Below are 17,928 nucleotides of genomic sequence, written 5' to 3'. Positions count from 1 at the left end.
AATTTGTATTTGACCAAACTTTTTAAAAAGTGATTTTAAATATCAAATTACGAATAAGGAAATAGAGAGATTTACTTAACAGTTAATATTATATAAATAAAATAAGTAATCTCAAATATTTATTATTGAGATTATAATTAATTTTTTTTCATTTTATTTAAATAAAACATAAAAATAAAATTAAAAAATATTTTAATTCTTTCAAGGTGATTTAAATATATCAAAAAATCTTTAAATATATTTATATATTAGGAGAGTTCTCAATAATATAATCTCTAATTTTAAGTATTAAGTTTAAAATAGCTAAGGTTATTTTGGTATATACAATATTCAAAATTATTTTGCTTCTTTCCAAAAACAGTCCTGCCCTATCCCGGTTTCCTAAGAAAGCCTTGGCCTAACACGTAAGTTGAGAAAAAAAAAAGCACGTTTTTGAAAAAAAAGTACTGTTTTGGAAAAAAATAAAAAAACACTTTTCACTAGCTACTTGTTAAATCAGAACTTGGGGTTTTTTCTCTTTTCCTTCTTCACTGTTCTGAAATCTCCAGCGACTAGCAAACCTTAGGCTAAATCTAAACGCTAAGAGGTAAAACTTTTTTCTCTTCTCCTTCTTCACTCTCTTTGCTATTTCATTTTTGAATTTGCTTTTTGATTTTAGTGTTTGTTCTGATTTGACTATCTCTTCTCCATTGTGTTCGATGATCTTCTTCGAATCTAATTATGTGTAGGTGTGTGAGTATTTTTGCTTATGTGATTATCTCTTTTTACCTTGCATGTCTCTGTTTTCGCTTCTTTGCCTTGTTCTCTATTATTTCCATGTCTTTTAGTTTTTGTTGTTATTTAGCTCTTGTGTAATTTTGAAGTTAAAATTGAAGTTTTAGGGCTCAATTTAATCTCCATTCGGTGAATGCAAGTTTAGATTGCGAGACATTGATTCGCTATTTAATTGATTTTCACTTCGCTACGATTAAAGGTTTCATATTGTCTTATATTCTACGTTTGAGATTGCGTGACATTGATTTCGTCTCAGAATGACTCGAAATTGAAAAGAGAATTAGGGTTTTGGGGATTTAAAACAATCGACTGCTATATGTTTCACATGTCTGTGATTTTTCGCTATAGCTAGTCAAACTCAAGTCGTCGATTTCCACTTTGTTAATTGTCACCGCTTCTGTGTTGCTATAGAAACTACTTTTTGATATTTTTTGGGTCTTGGTAACATGAATGAAACACTACAGTTAACAAAGATCAACTGCATACTTCTATCCCTGAACTATATTGTATGAGATTTACAATTTTCCTAAAATTTACATTGAAATTGTTCAAACTTCATAGATTATTGGAGTACTATAAATGAACGGTCGACACCATGTACAAATTCGATATGTATATGTTTTTTAAGGTCTACATATGATCTAGGAATACTGGATGCTCTATTGGAAATTGACTAAATATATAGAACAATAATATTATTTAAGCGGTAATACAGTTTTCCATTACCATGCAATTAGTGTTACTCTGTGCAAGACGGTAGTAGAAGACTGTAAATTTGTCATTTTGGACACTTTCATTTGGATTATAAGCTCTTTCCAAGCTACAATAATTGCTTGTTTAGAATGTGCTCACATTTGATAGCCCTACATATTGGGAAAGATAAAGAAGTTGTGACAGAACATATTTTATATCAGATAATAGCCTTAAAAAATAAGCATGAACTTTATAATTACTCTTTCTGGTGCACTGCAGTGTACTCTGGTTTGACTGAAGTTGAAGCGGCGAAGTGACGGAGCAAAGTTAAAGCGACAAAGCGAAGTTAAAGCGATGAAGTGAAGCTAAAGCGATGGACCGTCGAAACTAAAAGATACTTACAGTTCTTTGGTAAGCTTGAATTGAGGCGAAGTTAGAAAATATCCACAACTTGGTCAAAATACTCTACCAATATTCTTCTTCTCCTTTTCTTTCTTCCTGTACTGTTGCTTCTTCCCAGATTTTTTGCATATTGATTCTGTTTTCCCCCTAGTTTTCAGCTTCCTTTTTAGTATTAGTTGCTTCTTCTTCTTCTTGAACCTATCCCAAAAAATTACGTTTTTCGTTATTTCACTCAATCTATTTCATGTATGTAGAGATGCCGAAGCAAAACCGAGTAAAGAATCTCTTCAAATCAGTCACAGAGGCTTCAGTGCAGTCACAGGCTTCATCATCTACTAGTCCATCAACGTCATCTGATAGAATCTCTTCTCAGCATGATATTCCATCTTCACCATCTGAAGAAGTCTCTTCTCAGTTTGTCGTTCCCTCTTCATCATCTGATGGAGTTTCTTCTCAGCATGCCGTTCCAACTAACCGTAAAGCAAATGATGAAAGATGAAACCCCCCATCGTGATTGGCTTGTCGACGTTATACGTATTTCACTTTCAACTTCAGAGTAATACCACTTTCTTACTGTTAATGACAACAAAATCGTTGAATGCAAGAATTCTGTGAAAATGACTAGTATCTGCAGGTAGTGGCGGAGCCAGGATTTTCATTATGGGGGGTCAAAATATAAAGAAATAAACTCAACAAGAAGTTGAGGGGTGTCAATACATAGTATACATACATATTTTAAAAAAAGATTACTCCCTCCGTTTCAATTTAGATGAGGTAGTTTGACTCGGCACGAAATTTAAGAAAAAAAGATAACTTTTGAAACTTGTGGTCTTAAAAGCTTAAGGGGTAAAGCTTTGTGGGGCCACGATATTTGTAAGGTTATAAAAGTTTCTCATTAAGGGTAAAATGGGTAAAATAAAGAGTTTAAAGTTGAATTATTTCCAATTGTAGAAATGTGTCATTCTTTTTGGAACAGACTAATAAGGAAAGTGTGTCATCTAAATTGAAACAGAGGAAGTACCTAGCTACACAGACTACATATAGGAAGAAAAGATATAAAATAGACTTATATATGCATAATGATGGAAGGAACCAGACGAAATTATTATCCTATATGTAGTCTTTTATTAGTTTTACTATTTTATTTCGTCTATTTTATTGATTCTATTGTTAGCCGAGTTTCTATAGGAACAACATATCTCACTCTCCCCAGACTCCACTAATGAGATATCATTAGGTTTGCTGCTGCTGTTGTTATATATAATACTTAGACTTATATTATATGGCCCGACTAAGGTGAAACAAGTTAGTGGGTTGGGCCAATGGAAAAATAATCAGACCATAACAAATAGTATCAACTAGAAGGTGGATCCAAGACTAGGATATTGTTGGATAGTTTAATTACTGAATATGGGTCGTGGCCTACTAGTAGTTGAACAAAATATATAACGTTAGGGCAAATGCATTTTGCCTATCGCTTCCCGTCTTTGAGCATATCATTTGATTTCCATCGCTGCTAAGGGTTTTTGTTTCAACAAGATTGCAAGTTATAACTTTCCGGTGGGTTGATTTTGTTTGTCAACACCTTTTTTCTGCTGATTGATTGGCTTTTTGTTAATACGATTCTAGTTTTTGCAGACATTTGGTTGCACGCGGTAGGAGTTTGACACCACAACGCAAGCAAATGAGGCAAGCTCTTTCTGCTTAGTTTTGATTTCCATAAGTGAATACTTTTTTTTGGCTGATTATTGTTTTTAATTGTTCTGTCTCCTTGTACAAAATATTGTTTCCTTTAATTGGTGATGCTGTCAAAGTAATTAAGCTTGCTAGCTATGAATTTTACCCTTTCTCCTCGCCAAAGAAACAAGTGCTTGTTAAATATTTCACGCCTCTACTCAACTATATGTTTGCACCACCAATTCCTTCTCCTTGCTTTGAAGTTCTTCGTAGCTAATCTGAGACTCTCTTCATCTCTACCAAGTCTCCAATAAAGTCCTATTTTCTCCAAGTCATCAAAGAACATTTGAGTATTGTACATTGATTCTTTATTTGCCATTGTAAATTAATTTGTTGGAGTCCTTGACACCTTGAAGATTTAACTCATTGTTGACTCTCATTCTCTTTTTTCTTTTGAGTTTTAACTTTCTTTATATTTGATTGTGAGTTCTTATGCTTGCTCTTTACTACTTCTTGTCACCTATAACTCCTAGCTTATGGAATAAGGCTTCTTCAACCGTCGACGAATTAACTGCTTCCTCTATGACCCAGTAGGATTGTCAGTCGATTTCAAATGAGTAGACTTCTTTTCTTTCGTTAATGGAGGTTGGGTGTATTTCATTGTCTTTATGCACCAAAACTCTACCCATTTTTTCACAGAAACCTTTGGGTCATTGCCACTTCCCTCTCGGAGCCGATGGAAGGCATCAAACAAATGCTCACAAGTCTGGTGAAGAAACCTTCTTCCCTTGTCATACGTGCCTGTAAGTTCAATATATTTGGCACAACTTCCTCGTAAGGAGAACCTGCTATAAGCAGACCACCATTTTTGCATAAATCCCAAAGTGATATGGATAGTTCTCCCGTAGAGGTAAGGAATGTATTTGTCACAGGGCACCATGCCTCACAGAAGGCCTACATGATATTTGTATTATGGTCATATGTGAAGAGTGAAGCATATACAACGTCATAAATTCTTACGCCCTCCAGGGTTAGACGACACCTACTTAAGACATCTTCTGCCCATTCCCAATAGCCAGGATTGTAATGACATTGACCGCCAAACGGTGAATCATCACCCCAATGAGTTTCCTTATTAATAATTCGCGGCCCCAGGCTTGGCAAGGCACTCGCGACATTCCAAGCATGATGATTAGGGGTGCAAAGCATCTACGTCTTGGGAGGACGACTATTGTATTCAAGTGTCCAGTCTGCCAAATAAGGTGGATCCCTCAAAGGTACCCACGAAGCTGCAGCATATTTTCCGACTAGTGGCCTATCAACTAATAATCTCGTCTCCACCTTGCTCACCTTATGGTCCGAAATAACAAGGTATTGTGAATTGGAGGAAGAAAGTCTTGAGTCTTTGAAGTAAACCATGTTTAGACTGCAAAAAGAGAAACATGTTCGTTAGCAATTAACTTAGAAAGGTAATATTTATGGTCTTAAATCCATAATATAATATGTCCTATCTCAAGACTAATCCTACCAAGCATGAAAAAGGCAAAATCTTTGACTTAGACGGTGTAATGATCTTTGCCTCAGATAAAGTAAAATCTATGGCTTAGACGGTGTAATGGTCTATGCTTCAAATAAAGTGAAGACAAATCTTCAACCAAAATAAAGTTTTTAGCTTAGACGGTGTAATGGTATTCGCTTAAGACAAAATAAAGTATTTAGCTTAGACGGTGTAAGGGTCTTCGCTTCAGACAAAAATAAAATCTTTTGCTCAGACGGTGTAATGGCCTTCACATCAGATAGAGTAAAGTCAAATCTTCAAACAAAATGAAGTCTTCAGCTTAGACGGTGTAAGAGTCTTCGCTTCAGACAAAATAAAGTCTTTAGCTTAGACGGTGTAATGGCCGTCGCATCAGATAGAGTAAAGTCAAAATCTTTAAACAAAATGAAGTCTTCATGTTAGACGGTGTAAGGGTCTTCACTTCAGACAAAATAAAGTCTTTAACTTAGACTGTGTAATGGTCTTCGCTTCAGATAAAGTGAAAGTTTTGGCTCAGATGGTGTAATAGTCTTCGCCTCAGATAAAGTAAAGTTTTGGTTTAGACGGTGTAATAGCCTTCGCCAAAAAAAGAAAGTCTTCTACTTGAGACGGGGTAAATTTTAAGCACTTCATATTTTTGTTTTATCAAAACTTCGGAAAAAAAGAAGAAGAAAAATATAGAATAATTTCAATGATGGTGAAGGAGATGAGTTACCTGTTAAAAAGTCTAAATAACTCAAGTCTCCTTAATTCCTAAAAGTATATTCTATTCTTGTTGCCTGCAACGAACCAAAAGTCTAGTAAATTATTTGGTTTGCTTGGTGAATGATAGATGTGGTTTGCACCAATTCAAATCAAATAATTAAAGAAAAGAATTGCAGAAAAGAAGTATAGAACTTGTGGGAGAGTATAAAAAGAGAAAAAGAGAAAAAGAGAAAAAAAAAATATTTACATGCTCTAATTGATTTTAATCGCTTAAGAAGGAACTCAAGAAATTCTCAAAGACATGTCAAGTTGGCTTTTAAAATACTATGAGAATATTGTTTTTTGATGAAATAATTGGCTTCATTGATGTCATCAAGAAGATGCAAAATATTACAAGAAGCAGAAGCATAGAAGCTTCAAAAAGCAAAAAAAGACCACATGTTAGCTTACTACATATATGCTAACTTAGATACAAAGAGCTAACATAGTTCACAAATGTTTCGGGGGAAAAAAATAATATGAGAATATTAAAGCCAAACAAATACTCAATGGACAAAAAAAGACTATACAAGTCCAGTGAAAAAAATTCTTGGTCATGTGATGAGAATTTTGAAGTGTGCACAAAAAAAAATGATAAAAGGATATTAAAGTTATCATGAAGTTTTGCTACTTGATGTAAATAAAGGTGAAGTATCACACTAAAAAATTATTTACATCACATGTTCCCAAGGGAAATACTTTAAAAAATGGTCTATCATTTACTTGATCAAATTATAAAGATGTATATTCTCAAGAAGGCATAAACTTTTTCTCTTAAGTAAAGAGAAAACGAAGATAGGATTCTAATCCACACTTTAAAGCATGTCAAGAGAAAAAGATATCGTGAATGACATTTACATGGACATTTCTGCGTTTTCTTTTCAAGATAGAGTTTGAGACTAAAATATTGTCAAAATTAATGGGTTGATGGTACGGCATATGATAAATGACACAAAATTCAAGATCTTTTCACCCGATGTCATCAAAGTATATCACTTCATGTGATGATACAAAAGCAACTTTATATTGTACTTGCTGAAAATGACATAAAGCAAAAAAGAGTTGGCATTGACTTATTCTGCAACTTGAAGTGAAAAAAAAAGCATCGAAAAAAATTTATCTAAGCCATTGAAAGCTACCAAGTCAAAAAACCTTTTCTATGAAATTGGTATGTTCACGTGGGTTGTTGCAAAATGGTGTGTCAAGAAAAATGAATAAAGACAAAAACAAAAAGTTGACATGACAAGAATCCACGTGTAGCCTTAAGTACATACACTATTCAAAGAAAGTAAGATTTGACATGACATATTATTCCTATATGGATAGAAGCTTATATGTTCATACGAAAAAGGGATGAAATTAATCGAAGGCGCAATTTTTAAACTCTCTCCATTGCTTTTGCGTTTTGAGTATGCTTCAACCAAGACTGGTGGTGACCCTCTTATATAGATGTTTGAAGGAGTACTCCTACTTTATTTAGACGTATAATAGCTGTGGTCTTCTCAAACAAATATGATTCGATCATATCTCTAAAAATTAGGAGATGATAAAGTTATTACTATCCTTTTAAAAAAATGATTTGAGTTAAACGTTTGAATTCTCCAATTAGTACTAGCTTTTGGTAGTAAAAGGTTTATCTTCTTAGAATTCAAATGAGTGAAGCAAGAATTCTAATAGCTAAAAAAAGTCCAGGTGCATAAAGAGTCAAGGACAAATCAACAGAGATGGAACGATAAAGAGGACTTCTTATGAAGGAGAATAATAAGATCTTCCTCTCAGAATCTTATATGAATCGTACTTGTGCATGGGAAAATCCAACTAGTCGTGATGACACTTAACTCAACCCATGCTAGGTAAGCCAAATAAAAGTGAACACAGTTTAATAATAAAATTAAGAGTCAAAAGTGAAATAATTGAATCTTTATACAACTCCCCAAGGATTGTTAGTACAAGTTAGGGATGGGCATCAGTCGGTTCAGTTCGGTTTTGAATGTTATCGGTTCGTCATATCGGTTATCGGTTTATAAATATACTAAACCGATAACCGAACCGATAAGATATCGGTTATCGGGTATTGGTTAGTCGGTTATCGATCCTTATCGGTTTACCAGATAAGAATAAAAAATTCATATTTTTACTATAGAAATTGTGATCATACTATTAAGAGAAAGGAACTGAATTTTTGCTCTTAAGAAAAGAGGGATTGAATTTCAACGTATAAAACAAAGCTTTCTTTGCATTTGAAAATCCCAATGAATGATCTCAATTTTCAAAGTTATAAGTTAATACTTAATAGGAGTAAGGGATAAGACATTCAATAATCTAATCTTAACTATCTCACTGCGGGCGGGCATAATTCACAAAAAATAATAAAATCCTAATTTTGTAAATACTAAAGAATCCGTGCAACAAAAGAAACAAATAGAAAAACTAAAAATCTGAACAATTAATTCTTTAAAGTTTAAAACTGAAAATCTTAACTGAAAAATTAAAATGAGAAATTCAAAAAGTTTAAAACTTACTCTAAGGATTAAGGTCAGAAGATGAAGAGTAACTACCGAGAGAATTGAGAGAATGAAACCATAAGGTGGTTTTATATATTTAGTGGGTAAAATTATAATTTTGTTAAAGCTTATTGGGCTATCTGTTAAACCGTTAATAAAATTGGGCAAACTGGGACTCCAACCGATTACCCAATAGTCAAATAACATTAAATTGTTATCGAACTATTTACCCAATAACCCGATACCGATAATCCAATAGCATTTTATCGGTTCGGGCTATCGGTTATACACAATATCTGCCCAGCCCTAGTACAAGTCATGAGCCACTAAGACTTAGATTTACAAACTGAAATGAAAAATGATACAACATCTGTTTGAAATGTACATGAACAAAATCTCAAATCTAGAACTACCAAGAACTAGTGGTAGCGAAAACTGGAACGCGGGTACATCTTCAATGCCAGCTCTCGCCATTCACAACAACATCAGCTCCAAGATCTGCCCGCATGGTGCAGAACTGTATTATGAGTACAACCGATCCCATGTACTCAATAAGTATCATAACTAACAAGTATAGAACAAATATATGATCAAATCAGGAAATCTCAGGTAAAAACACCTAAGATTTTTTTGAATAGTGTATGTACGTAGGCTACATGTGAATTCTTGTCATGTAAACTTTTTGCTTTTGTCTTTATTCATTTTTCTTGACACACCTTTTTGCAACAACCCACGTGAACATACCAATTTCATAGAAAATGTTTTCTGACTTGGTAGCTTTCAATGGCTTATATAATTTTTTTTTCGATGTATTTTTTTCCACTTCAAGTTGCAGAATAAGTCAATGCCAACTCTTTTTTGCTTTATGTCATTTTCAGCAAGTACAATATAAAGTTGCTTTTGTATCGTCACATAAAGTGATTTACTTTGATGACATCATGTGAAAAGGTCTTGAATTTTGTGTCTTTTATCATGTGCCTTATCATCAACCCATTAATTTTGACAATATTTTAGTCACAAACTCTATCTTGAAAGAAAAAAGCCAGCAGAAATTTCTATGTAAATGTCATTCATGATATCTTTTTCTCCTGACATGATTTTGATGTTTGGATTTGAATCTTCTCTTCTTTTTATGCTTAAGAGAAAAAGTTTATGCCTTCTTGAGAATATACATCTTTAAAATGTGATTCAGTAGATGATAGACCATTTTTAAAGGCATTTCTCTTGGGAACATGTGATGTAAATAAATTTTTAGTGTGATACTTCACCTTTATTTACATCAAGTAACAGAACTTCATGATAACTTTAATATCCTTTTATCATTTTTTTGTGCACACTTCAAAATTCTCATTACATGACCAAGAATTTTTTTCGCTGGACTTGAATTGCGTCTTTTTTTCTCCATTGAGTATTTGTTTGGCTTTAATATTCTCATAGTATTTTAAAAACCAATTTGACATGTCTTTGGGAATTTCTTGAGTTCCTCCTTAAACGTTTAAAATCAATTAGAGCATGTAAATATTTTTTCTCTTTTTCTCTTTTTATACTCCGACAGGTTTATGTACTTCTTTTCGGTAATATTTTTTAATTATTTGATTTGAATTGGTGCAAACTACATCTATCAATCACCAAACAAACCAATTAATTTACTAGACTTTTGGTTTGTTGCAGGCAACAAGAATAGAATATAGTTTCAGGAACTAAGGAGACTTGAGTTGTTTAGACTTTTTAACCAGTAACTCATCTCCTTCACAATCTTTGAAATTATTCTATATTTTTCTTCTTCTTTTTTCCCCGGAGTTTTGATAAAGCAACAATATGAAGTGCTTAAAATTTACCCCGTGTCAAGTAGAAGATTTTCTTTTTCGGCGAAGGCGATTACATCGTCTAAACCAAAACTTTACTTTATATGAGGCGAAGACCATTACACCATCTGAGCCAAAACTTTTACTTTGTCTGAAGCGAAAACCATTACACCGTCTAAGCTAAAGACTTTATTTTGTCTGAAGCGAAGACCCTTACACTGTGTGAGTTGAAGATTTCATTTTGTTTGATGATTTGACTTTACTTTATCTGAAGCGAAGGCCATTACACCGTTTGAGATAAATACTTTATTTTTGTCTGAAGCAAAAACCATTATACCGTCTAAGCTAAAAACTTTATTTTGTTTGAAATTTGTCTTTACTTTATCTGAAGCATAGACCATTACACCGTCTAAGCCATAGATTTTACTTTATCTGAGGCAAAGATCATTACACCGTTTAAGTCAAAGATTTTGCCTTTTCATGCTTGGTAGGATTAGTCTCGAGATAGGACATATTATATTATGGATTTAAGATCATAAATATTACCTTTCTAAGTTAAGTGGTAACGAACACATTTCTCTCTTTTTGTAGTCTAAACATGGTTTACTTCAAAGACTCAAGACTTTCTTCCTCCAATTCACAATACCTTGTTATTTCAGACCATAAAGGGGAGCAAGGTTGAGACGAGGTTATTAGTTGATAGGCCACTAGTCGGCCAATATGCTACAATTTCGTAGGTACCTTTGAAGGATGCACCTTATTTGGCAGACCGGACACTTGAATACAATAGTCGTCCTCCCAAGACGTGGATGGTTTGCACCCCTAATCATCATGCTTGTAATGTCGCGAGTACCTTGCCATGTCTGGGGTGAATTATTAACAAGGAAACATTTTGGGTTGATGATTTACCGTTTGGCGGGGAATGTCATTACGTTCCTGGCTGCTGGGAATGGGCAGAAGATGTCTTATATAGGTGTCGTCTAACCCTGGAGGGCTTATGACGCTGTATATGCTTCACTCTTCACATATGACCGTAATACAAATATCATGCAGGCCTTCTGTGAGGCATGGTGCCCTGTTACAAATACGTTGCTTACCTCTGTTGGAGAACTATCCATATCACTTTGGGATTTATGAAAGGTCGGTGATCTGCCTATAGCAGAATCTCCTTACGAGAAAGTTATGCCAAATGTTGAAGAACTTACATACACGTATGTCGAGGGGAGAAGGTTTCTTCCCCAGATTTATGAGCATTTGTTTGATGCCTTCCATCGGCTCCGAGAGGGAACTGGCAATGACCCAAAGGTTTTTGTGAAAAAATGGGTAGAGTTTTGGTGCAGAAAGACAATGAAGTACACTCAACCTCCATTAAGGAGAGAAAAGAAGTGTGCTCGTTTGAAATCGACGCACAATCCTACTGAGGTCATGCAGTTAATTGGTTGACTGTTAAAGAAGCCTTATTCTATAAGCTAGGAGTTATAGGTAGCAAGAAAGACGAGACATACGTGGCCGCTTTTCTATCTTGTTGGTTATGTATTTTTGTGCTCCCTTCAATAGAAGGCGTCTTCATTTGTCCTGGGACCTTTAAGATTGCATGTCTTCTGGCGTGTAAACGACGATTTAGACTCGCGATCCCGGTCTTAGCTAGCATGTATAAGGATTTAAACGCGATTTCAAAGTGCCTGTTGCTTGATCTTTGCTAAGCTTACTTTCCAGCCCATTATGTGTATGGTTGGTTAGTCCATTACTTTAAGACTCATTTCCCGTATGCAAAGGGGCCAATTGTTCCTCTTATGGCCGCATGTTCTAGTGAAGGTGTTGCTAGATATTTCGGAAAAGAGGAAGCAAGGAAGCGTATCCATAATGGAGAAAATATCAATTGGACTTCGACGATGCCCCGCAGATCTGATCCGTCCTACTACTATGATGATGGTAAGGCAGACGAGTTCGAGTTAAATTTCTTTATGAGTATTCGCTCGAATTATCTTCCTTTGAGGGATGGAGTCGACTTTATTATTAAACCTTATAGCTCTCACCGATTTAGCCGCCAATTTGGTTTTTATCAAGATACCCTTGGTCGCTTGAAGCGGGATTTTCGTAAGGCCTCATTAGAAGAAGGGTTAAGACTTGCACGAATTTGTGTGTTGATTAGATCCAAGTCAAGGGCAGTATTTCCTCCTTTTGGGTCCAACATGAAGAAGTTTACATCGTCTAGCTATAAATATTGGTGGGCAAGGGCGCATTGAAGCTTTCTTGAAGACCACTTACAATTTTTGATGAATACTGTTGAGCCAATCACAAATACTCTTCAAGAGCGCAACAAGGATGTCCTAGTGATTGATAAGCTTCCTGTTTTAAAGTCTAAGGTAGTTGAGACGCGCACCGGCAATGAACCTCAGCTACACAAAGAAGTTCAAAGAGAAAAGATCCATGCTCCAGTTGACAAAAGTCTCATTCCATTAGATGTAGTTGTTGATGCCTCTAACGAGCGACTATCCTAAGAGGAGAGTGATAGCAGCAAAGGAGATCAATATTGGAAAAAGAAAAGACCTAACCCATGAGTTGTAGAGGTCCAGAGCTAACACTACCAGCTTATAATGAGAAGGTAAAAGAAAACGTAAACTTTTCATTTTTGAACCCCGGCCAAATGACTTTGCTAAAATTTTCTTACATTTTTTTTGCAGCCAAATAACATTTGAGCGTTGCAACGAGGAAGGCCACAAGATAATGGTGAGTCTATAGCAGGACCGGACCCGCATAAATCATCTTCCACAGCTAAGGCAGATCAAGATGCAACTTCTATTTCTCGTGATGGAATTAGGGCAAAGTTGGGCTCTGATTTACGTGAACAACCAACAATTTCAACGTCCATTTTTTATGGAAAGAAGGTTGTCTTGGATATTCGAAATGAGTTTATCTTGAAGCTTTGGACTTCGATCCAACGTAGGTTGAAAGGTAGTGATGCAGACAAGGTCTCTGAGCTAGAAGAGAATACTAAAGTGATCCTTGAGGCAATGGATGTGGATGATATGGATATTTTCCCTTTGAGAAACTTACTGGAGTCCCTTTTTGAGTTTGCTGCTTCATATGACAAGACACGATCTGCTTTATCTGAGAAAGGTTGAGGAGACTGCAATATCAGAAGTTGAGGTACACCTTAAAAATGCCTTGATTGAAGAAGAAGAGAAGGCTAGAGAAGTGTCATCTATCCGTTAGTCCCTAGTTACAGTAAAAAAGAAGATAGAGAAGCTCCATGAAAAAGAGAACAACTTAGAAGCCCTTCTAGAAGTTGCTGAGAAAGAAGTTGAAGAAGCCAAGTTAGGAGCCTCAACTCCTAGAAAGGAGTATGACGCATGCTGCAATGTTGCCTTGTTGACTGCTGATGACTTGGCCGATTTGGAGAAGAAAAAGAAATACTTGGAAGCTATGCTCAAGGATTTGGCCAACTACAAGCTGTGTTTAGATTAGGCTATAAACACTGTTTTATTTGTTTTTCCCTTTCTTCTTGCATTTGATTGTTTGGTATATGTTCTCATCAACAATAAAACTTCTTTCGTTTCACTTTATATTACGCATTCTCATTAATGTTCCCTTTTGTTCTTGCTTTTTTTAAAAAAAAATTTATGCACTTCAACGATCAGGACTTGGTAGTTTATCCACGTATTCTAAAGAATAACCTCATTTTTCTTTCTATTTAGGTGACTGCACTTAGAATAAGAACTCTAAGCTGCCTATGTACCTCAGTGAAGAGGATCAAGTCATTACAAGTTCATAACAAGTGAGCTCTTTCTTTTAATATTTTGTGGATTTGAAGACTTGACGGACTTGAAGACTGCAACTTTAAGACCTAGCGGGCTTGAATACTTCAAATTGATGATGTAACAGACTTAATAAAATCAACTTGACTTAGAATTGGAGACTTAACTTGAATATTTAGCCTCTTACTATAAAAACTACAAACATTTCATTAGGGATCTCAATTTGACATGGAGGGCTTGCCCCCATTTAGCCATCAAGATAAGACAGAGAGTTCAAACATATACACCTAATTTTCAAGTGTATTTTTTGAACTCATATGACTGAACTTAGAATAAGACTCTAAGCTGCCTACGTACCTCGGTGAAGAGAATCAAGTCATACCGTAATTCGAAATGGGTGAGTGTGTTAATTGCATCAACCCTTACACCGTCTGAGCTGAATATTTTATTTTTGTATGAAGCGAAGACCCTTACACCATCTAATCTAAATACTTTATTTTGTTTGAAGCGAAGACCATTACACCGTCTAAGCTGAAGACTTTATTTTGTTTGAAGATTTGTCTTCACTTTATCTGAAGCATAGACCATTACACCGTCTAAGCCATAGATTTTACTTTATCTGAGGCAAAGATCATTACACTGTCTAAGCCAAAGATTTTGCCTTTTTCATGCTTGGTAGGATTAGCCTTGAGATACGACATATTATATTATGGATTTAAGACCATAAATATTACCTTTCTAAGTTAAGTGCGTTCGAACACTTTTCTCTCTTTTTGCCGTCCTAATATGGTTTACTTCAAAGACTCAAGACTTTTTTCCTCCAATTCACAATACCTTGTTATTTCAGACCATAAGGGGAGCAAGATGGAGATAGGTTATTAGTTGATAGGCCACTAGTCGGCCAATATGTTGTAGCTTCGTGGGTACCTTTGAGGGATCCACCTTATTTGGCAGATTGGACACTTGAATACAATAGTCGTCCTGCCAAGACGTGGATGCTTTGCACCCCAAATCATCTTGCTTGGAATGTCGCGAGTACCTTATCATGCCTGGGGTGGCGAATTATTAACAAGAAAACTTATTGATGTTATGATTTGTCGTTCGATGGTGAATATCATTACGTTCCTTGGGAATGGGCAGAAGACGTCTTAAGTAGGTGTCGTCTAACCCTGGAGGGCGCAAGAATTTATGACGTTGTACATGCTTCACTCTTCACATATGACCGTATACAAATATCATGTAGGCCTTCTGTGAGGCATGGCGCCCTGTTACAAATACATTGCTTACCTTTGCTGGAGAACTATCCATATCACTTTGGGATTTATGCAAGATCGGTGGTCTGCCTATAAATCTCTGTTGGGTTTCCTTTGACATCTTTTGAACTCCCAAGATCATTTCCATGTTCTGCAAATGCATAAACATGTGTGTTTCTCTCAGGTATCCGCAGCTCCGCAGCCTGCTCCAGTATATTTCTAGCTGCACCTATCTCTCCCATATTGTAAGCCCCTTACTGAATAAGGTCCCCCAAGTGTGAAAGCATCATAGCTGGGAAGATCTCCGACACATCCACCAGAGTGGCCATGGAGGACTAGGACTGGTGGTGGTGCCTTACCAACACCTTCTTCTACTTGCTTCAGTTGGAAAAATCGGGTCATTGTCAGCTGGTGGCGGTTAAAGAATGGAAACTTACTGCCAATTCTAAGTCCTTGATCAACCTGGAAGACATTCCCCTCACCAACAATTGTCCCATTTATAAATTTGGTGTTATCTCGTGTGATGTTAGCTTGTAAAAATGCCATGAGGTCAATGCCAGTTTCACTAAGCGTTGTGGGAGGTCCATCCACACTAATTCCATCACTTGGCAGTACCCTCTGTCCACGAGAAGAAATATGGCCACTTTCATTGCGTGTTGTTATCTCTTCCATCACAAGTCCATAGGTGAATTTACTCTGACGAGTGAAATACTCAGTAATGTTGGCTTTAAGTCCAGCTCGATCAACCCATATAGGAGGGACTTCATCTACTCCAGGGCTCCTAGTAAAGACAGTACTCAACTTCCTGCTGTTGAAGCAGCTAGCTTTGAGCCTACGGTTTCGCGAATTGTAAACACCATCTAAATACGGATGAACATACTCTAACTTAAAGGCAAGATCATCCTGAGGATTGAGGAAGTTACTGGTAGTCACAGAACCAAGAATTGACCGATTGAGCCCCTTAAGATTCCGATGCTCAAAGGAAACAGTTCCACCAGGTTGAATTGAAGCCAATGTGGGGCGACATCCACGTCCAGGGACAATGCTCCATTCAGTACTGACTTCAGCTGACTTCTGTTCCAATTCCTTGAGCTTAGTTTCAACAATTATCCCTCCCTCATTCCTTTCATCTGGGCGAGAATATTAGAGAAGAGAGCTAGATAATTTATATTTCTCAAAGCCTGTTTTTCAGCTTCAATGTTGAAAACTTGTCCTTGACGAAGCGGCCTAGGCAATTATCTCCGAACAACCGGATATTGAGTGTTTCCCTCACATACATTTCCCAGCTTATCCTGAAACTGAATGACCATGTGAGAACAAGAAGCAAGTAGAGATTGTGGATCAAAGATTGCAGATTTTTGTACAAGCTACAAGTTCAAGCCCTCAAGCTACAAGTTCAAGATCAAGAACGAAGGCAAATCAAATACCAAGGCGTTCAAAATCAAATTACTTGTTCGTGGCGGATAATTCAATCAAGTTCAAGATAGAGATTCAAGATCAAGCTATATAAGCCCTTGAATCAAATCAAAATCAAGTTCATCAAGATAGTTTACATTCTTGAAGAATCAGAGGAATACTATAGAGATTGTAACACTCATCATTTATTGAAATCCAATACTACATTTGTTACGCAATTTTTGTAGTCTTGATTATTTATTTTTCTTGACGCGATTGTTACAAAGTTAATAAAGACAAAAGCAAAAAGTTGACACGACAAGAATTCACATGTAGCCTTAAGTACATATTCAAAGAAAGTAAGATTTGACATGACATATTCTTCCTACATGGATAGAAGATTATATGTTCATACGAAAAAGGGATGAAATTACTCACAGACGCAGTTCTTAAACTTTCTCCTCTGCTTTTACGTTTTGAGTGTGTTTCAACCAAGACTGGTGGTGATCCTCTTATATAGATGTTTGAAGGAGTACTACTGTATTTAGACGTATAATAGTTGTGGTCTTCTTAAAAAAATATGATTTGATTATATCTCTAAAAACTAGGAGATGATAAAGTTATTACTATCGTTTTAAAAAAAGGGATTGAGTTAAGCGTTGAATTCTCCGATCAGTACTAGCTTTTGGAAATAAAAGGTTTATCTCCTTAGAATTCAAATGAGTGAAGCAAGAATTCTAATAGCTAAAAAGAAATCGAGGTGCATAAAGAGTCATAGAAAAATCAACAAAGATGGAACAATAAAGAGGACTTCGTATGAAGGAGAATAATAAGATCTTCCTCTCATAATCTTATATCAATCGTACTTGTGCATGGGTTTAGGTACTGGACTGTTCTTTTCTCCTTTAAAAAAAAAGAAAAAAGGAGATAAACCTTTTTCGTCTTTATTAAATTCAAAGATAAAGAGGAGTCCTTCATCTTTGAGAAAGTACGATTCATAAACCCAAGACTGGGATAGGAACCAGGAGAAATAGCTGGCTATTTCCTAAACCCTAATTTTTTTCTAGAATTAGGGTACCAATTCTATAGCGCAAATGGTTTAAAAAAAAACTAGACTTAAATTTTTTTAAAAAAAAGACAACGACATTCTAGGAATACAAACCAAGTTCATATGGCAAATGTTGCGAAATTGAATTAAAGAAATAATTGCGTCAGCAGCTCACCAGGCCCATGGAACTGGAAAAAATAAATATTTTGCGTCTCGACCACTCCAAATATACATATTATGTTGACTCGTACGTCAAGCCTAGTCTTGGAAGATTAATATTCGACAAGTCTTGAAGTAGGGGGCATTTGTAAGTATTTAATATTTTATCGGATTTAAAT

The 17,928-nt window shown here is 35.7% G+C and overlaps 1 long non-coding RNA gene and 1 pseudogene across 2 annotated transcripts; one reads left to right on the top strand and one right to left on the bottom strand.

Moving 5' to 3' along the window:
- The first annotated feature begins 464 nt into the window (after window positions 1-464).
- LOC107808592 (uncharacterized) lies at window positions 465-13,972 on the top strand. Of its 2 annotated transcripts, none has more exons than XR_001653179.2 (5): window positions 465-586; window positions 1,747-1,878; window positions 2,124-2,425; window positions 3,508-3,558; window positions 13,835-13,972. It is a non-coding gene; the product is annotated as an uncharacterized LOC107808592 (long non-coding RNA). The 2 variants fall into 2 exon arrangements; XR_012697970.1 differs by lacking the exon at window positions 13,835-13,972 and adding an exon at window positions 12,821-12,958.
- Window positions 13,973-15,072: 1,100 nt separating this feature from the next.
- LOC107808591 (protein TOC75-3, chloroplastic-like) lies at window positions 15,073-16,599 on the bottom strand (annotated as a pseudogene).
- Between the last annotated feature and the right edge of the window lie 1,329 nt (window positions 16,600-17,928).

Source organism: Nicotiana tabacum, chromosome 13 (genome assembly GCF_000715075.1).
Source record: "Nicotiana tabacum cultivar K326 chromosome 13, ASM71507v2, whole genome shotgun sequence".
NCBI classification, from domain to species: Eukaryota; Viridiplantae; Streptophyta; class Magnoliopsida; order Solanales; family Solanaceae; genus Nicotiana; species Nicotiana tabacum.
This window is presented reverse-complemented; position numbering and strand designations above follow the sequence as displayed.